Source organism: Trichosurus vulpecula, chromosome 2 (genome assembly GCF_011100635.1).
Source record: "Trichosurus vulpecula isolate mTriVul1 chromosome 2, mTriVul1.pri, whole genome shotgun sequence".
Classification (NCBI taxonomy): Eukaryota; Metazoa; Chordata; class Mammalia; order Diprotodontia; family Phalangeridae; genus Trichosurus; species Trichosurus vulpecula.
In genome coordinates this window covers 440,200,773-440,206,756 of record NC_050574.1, presented here as the reverse complement: position 1 = coordinate 440,206,756, position 5,984 = coordinate 440,200,773, and positions in this window count along the sequence as shown.

Below are 5,984 nucleotides of genomic sequence, written 5' to 3'. Positions count from 1 at the left end.
TATTTCCACATTAGTCAAGTTGTAAAGAAGAATTAGAACCAAAGGGAAAAACCACAAGGGGGGGGGGTGCAGAGAGAGAGAGAGAGAGAGAGAGAGAGAATAGTATGCTTCCATCTGCATTCAGACTCCATGGTTCTTTCTCTGGATATGGATAGCATTTTCCATCATGAGTCTTTTGGAATTGTCTTAGAATAGATCCTTGCATTGCTGAGAAGAGTTAAGTTAGTCAGAGTTGGTTATAGAACAATGTTGCTGTTACTGTGTACAATGTTCTCCTGGTTCTGCTTACTTCACTCAGCATCAGTTCAAGTAAGTCTTTCCAGGTTTTTCTGAAATCAGCCTTTCTTATAGCACAATAGTATTCCATTACATTTATATACCACAAGTTGTTTAGCCATTTCCCAATTGATGGACATCCCCTCAGGTTCCAATCCTTGACCTGCACAAAAAGAGCTGCTATCAATATTTTTGTACATGCGGGTCTTTTTCCCATTTTTATGATCTTTTTGAGATATCCTGTGTATCTGTTGTTTGTACATTGTTACTTCCTCTTGTTTCCTACATTAGACTCTAAGCTAATCATTTTTTAATCTTTCCCCATTAGCTCCTTGAGAGCAGGGACTGGTTTTTTCCTTTGTAACTCCAGTGCTTAGCAGTGCCTGGCCCATAGTAAATGCTTAATAAATGCTTAATTTGATTTGGTTGTCATACTCCTTTGATTTTCCTTTTTTCTTCCTTTGTCCATCATTTTTCTTCCTGCTACCTCTCAATTTTCAAACTTCAGTCTTCTAAATATTTTTCTCTTTACCTTCCTACCATCAGAGAATTAAGGCAGGGCTTCAACTGACCCCATTGTGAGGATGATCCCCAAGTTTAAATCTCTAGTCCTCCGCTAAACATTTTATCTATACAAAAGATATTATAAATATGCCTATGAAAACATATCTTAACAAGGCTCCACTGACCTTCAGTGCAGTAGAGGATCAAGCCTGTGTTCTGCCAAATATCAGCTGTTTAATCTTGGACAAATTGCATACTTTTTGAGCTTTAGTTTCCTCGTCTGTAAAATGAGTATAAAAATACTTGCCTTTTTTTATCTCACAGGATTGTTATGAGGGTCAAGTGAGATAACGAATGTGAAACATTATGTAAATGTAAGCTATTTTAAGGTTTATTTGTGATAATGTGCTTGGAAAAGGAAGTTTGGTATTAATTTGTCTTTGCAAATAATTTAAGCATCATAATTTCATGTTGAAATATAAACACCTAATCATGGCACTGAGTAAGAACATTTTTTAATGAAGTGTCTTGAACCCAAACAAATGCAGAAAGTGAAGATTCCTTTATCTGGAGCAAATGGGGGTGGGGACTTAGAACCAGGATGGGGGAACTCCTGTAAAGCAGATTAGACAAATATTCACACATATTCACACACTAGTGTCATTCAAATGACATTAGACACAGTTTTGAGGAGGCATAGGACAATAGGATTCCTTTTCTTTTCCCAGGAAAGAACATAAAAAGACAAAAGACAAAATAATTATTTTTGGATGTAAAATTAGAATTGTTAATGTAGTTTGAGGCTCATATGTCATTTAGCTAAATTGATTTTTAAAAATGAGGATTAGGTACTTCTGAGGAACAATGTATGAAGCAGGCAGTCAGATTTCAAGAATTTCTCATACTGTTTCATGTTGATATTTTCAGAATTTTATTTAACAAGTATTCATAAGTATGGCAGTATTATATATATTTTTTAAACAGAAAGCTGTTTTTTGTTTAAATGTGTTACTTTAAAAGGTGTATTGGATTATCTCTGTGTATTTATATTTATTTATCAATTTGATATCACTGTCACTAGCTCCATCTCTTCACGAAAATCTGCTCCCCACCCCCACCCCCCCCAAAAAAACACCAACTACAACCCACACTTCCCTCCTGAAAGAGATCCCAAAATGAAAACTCTCAGGAATATTATAGCTAAATTCCAAAACTCTCATATCTAGGAGAAAGTATTGCATGCAGCTAGAAAGAAAAAATTTAAGTATTGTGGAATCAAAGTCAGGATCACACAATATTTAGCAGCTTCCATGTTAAAAGAGTAGAGGGCTTGGACTATAATATTCTGAAAAGCAAAGGAGCTAGGATTACAACAAAAAATAGCTTATCCAGCAAAATTGAGTATAATGCTTCAGGGGAAAAAGTATATATTTAATGCAATAGAAAACTTTCAAGCATTTCTGAAATAAAGACCAGAACTAAATAGAAATTTTAACATTCAAACACAAGACTCAAGAGAAGCATAAAAAGGTAAACATGAAAGATCCATCATAAAAGACTCAAAAAAGTTAAACTGTTAACATTTCTATATGGGAAGATAAAGCATGTCATTCCTAAGAACTTTGTTATTATTAAGGTAGTTAGAATCGGTCTACAGAGTCAGAGGGTGTAGATGTGAGTCAGTTATGTTGGGATGATCTAAAAAAGAAGGGGTGTTATCTCACATAAAAGAGGTGCATAAGGAGGGAAAAATGGGGGGTACAAAGCTTGAACCTCATTCATCAGAATTGGTTCAAAGAGGGAAATGTGTGATTGTGTGTGTATACATATACATACATACATATATACACACAAACACACACTCAGTTGGGTATAGAAATCTATCTTATCTAACAGAGAAATAGAAGAGGAAAGGCACAAGAGAAAGTGTGTGTGGGAATGACAAAAAGGAGAATGGATTAAGGGAGACAACACTGAAAAGCAAAATAGACTTTTGAGGAGGGACAGGATAAAATTAAAGAGAGAATCCTAAACAGAAGAAAATAGGATGGAGGGAACTATATAGTTAGTAATAAAAACTGTGAATGTAAATGGGATGAGCTTACCCACAAGACAGAAGTAGGCAGCAGTTGATTAGAAACAAGAATTCAACAATATTTTGTTCACAAGGGATACACTTGAAACAGAAATACATATACACAGAGTTAAAGTAAGGAGATAGAACCTTTATTAAGCTTTAATTGAAATTAAAAAGTCAGGGGTAGCAATCATGATCTCAGACAAAGCAAAAGCAAAAATTGACTGAATTATAAGAGATAATCAATGAAACTACATTTTGCTTAAAGGTACCACAGACAATGAAGTGACATCAAAAGTTTTTATAGCAAGTTTTTGTGTTAAAGGTTTCTTTTCTCAAATGTATAGGAGACTGAATCAAATTTATAAAAATAAAAGCCATTCTTCAATTGATAAATTGCCAAGGGATATGAACAGGTAGTTTTTAGAAGAAGAAATCAAAGCTATCTACAGTCATATAAAAATACTCAAAATAACAATTGATTAGAGAAATGCAAATTAAAACAATTCTCAGGCACTACCTCACACCTATCAGAAATGACAGATGCTGGAAGAGATGAGGGAAAATAGGTACCCTTATTGTTGGTGAAGTTGTGAACTGTTCTACCTATTCTAGAGAACAATTTGGAACTATGCCTGGAGGGCTATAAAACTGCATACTCTTTGACCTGGCAATACCACTACTAGGTCTGTATGCTCAATAGATCAAAGAAAAAGGAAAAGGACCTATATGTACAAAAACATTTATAGCAGCTCTTTTTGTGATGGCAAAAAATTCGAAATTGAGGGGATGCCCATCGGTTGGGGAATCTCTGATTGTGATGGAGTACTATTGATTTTTAAGAAATTATAAGGGGGATGGTTTCAGAAAAACATGGGAAGACCTATGTGAACTGATACAAAGTGAAATGATTAGAACTGGGAGATCATTATACACAGCAACAGCTATATGACAATGAAGATTATCTGTGGAAAAACTTAAGTTACCCTGGCCAATACAATGATCTAAGACAATTCCAAAGGACATATGATGAAAAATGGAGTCTAATTCCAAAGAACTGTTGAACTCTTTGTGCGAATTGAGGTATAGTTTTCTTACTTTATTTTTCTTCTTTTTTTCAATATGGCTAACATAGAAATGTTTTACATGATTTCACATGTATAATTGATACATGGCTTGTCTTCTTAGTGGGTGGGGAAGGGTGGGATGGAGAGAGAATTTGGAACTCAAAATTAAAAAAAACCGAATGTTCAAAATAAACAAATGTATTTTTTTTTTAAATCATGAGACCATTAAAAAATGTAGGCAAGTCCTTAATGTTCCTTCTACCAATGTCACTGACTGACTCACCCGTTAGTTTTAGTCCAGGTAAGTGCTAATTTTTGAACTGAGCTGACTAGGTGAATGCCAATTGACCATTTTTCTAGCTAGTGATGGGGAGTGGAGCTGTAATGGAGAACAATAAATCCATTTTCCTTTTCCCTCTCAACTGATTCAACACAAAAAAAAAAAAAGGATGGAAATGTTGGAGCAGCAGCAATTCTTAGCAAATCTTTGTAATATATTTATGTGTCAAGAGTTTCCTTCTTTCTCCTCTAAATAACTATAGGCCTAGGGGATTTGGGAGTAGGAAATACATTGAGATAACACTCAGGAATCCATAAATACGTCAATGCCACAAACACCATAGAATCGTTGTGGTCCACTGTATCAGGAGACAAACATTTTCTTCTTCATATTTTGCAATAATAATTTTTTGCAATAATAATCATAACTTTCATCTCCTATGTATAGTGTTTCACAGTTTACAAAGCATCGTACAGATATTATTTCATGTCATCCTCTCAATAACCCTGCAAGATAGATAGTATAGCTGTTATGATTGCTATTTTATATAGGAGAGACCTGAAGCTCACAATGAGCTGACTTGCTCATTTAGTGGGTTAGTGGGTGTCATAGTCAGTACTAGAGCCCAGGTGTTCCTGATTCCAGAGCCAATGCCTTTCCCAACATCCATTTGCATGGCATTTAAAACTCTTAGTAGCTGTAATGACAATTTAGATTTGAAGATCTTTCCCATCCATTAATAGTCCATGTGGCCGGCTTGTGTCACAGGAAGCCTAAGTCACATGTGGTAGGAGGAGCTTCCTGATGGGAAAAGGAAGTTATGTCACAGGAAATGCTGAGAGAGCAGTTAGAGCTGAGGGAGAGAGCAGATGTGTGCTAGCTGTGCTGTGAGTGATTGATGATGGCAAGGCCCCAGCATGGGGTGGGAAGGTTGTGGGATGGAGTGGTTCTCTGCTATGATATTGTGTATTGAATTCTTCGATGTTGTGATGGATTGGGCTTATTGGTTTTGGGATCTGGTTCTCTGGTGTCTGAATAAGCAGTTTACTTCTTCTACCTTTATATGGAGAGTCTCATATTTTGTGATGCAGAACCTCATAGGCATATTGACAATTATTGTCTATATTGTGATTATTGCCTTGCTAATACAATAGCCTGCTCTCTTCCTTATTTTAAATGTACATTAAACCCTGCTTCCTACTTGGTGATTTATCCAGACTGGCCTCCACATATGGTACTCCATTTTCCATCTCTATACTTTGTTTAATCCCCACCCCTCCAGACCTAGAATGCTCTCCCTCCTCACTACCTCCTCTGGTAACTCTTACTTCCCTTTTAAATTCATCTCAAGTGCTACCTTTCACATGAAACCTTTCTGGATCTCCTCAATTAGTTCTCTCCCTCTGGAAACTACCTTGAATTCATGATGTGTGTGTGTGTATGTGTGTGTGTGACACACACACATACACACACACACATACATACATATTATTATACACATGCATATAAATATAGATACATATTTTCATGACATATCTCTTCTTAAAATGGAAGTTTCTTGAAGGCAGTTTCTCTTTTACTCTTGTCTTTGTATCCCCAACATTTAGCACAGTTCCTACCTGTAACACAAGTAGGTAATTAGTAAATGCTTGTTGATTGCTTCACATTGATGGCCTATGGAAAGGCAGAGGAGAGTAGGATTCATTTAACTTGAATTTATAACAAAATTTTCCAGAATGAATCTGTTCTGTTAAGTGATGGATTCTCAGATAACATTTAA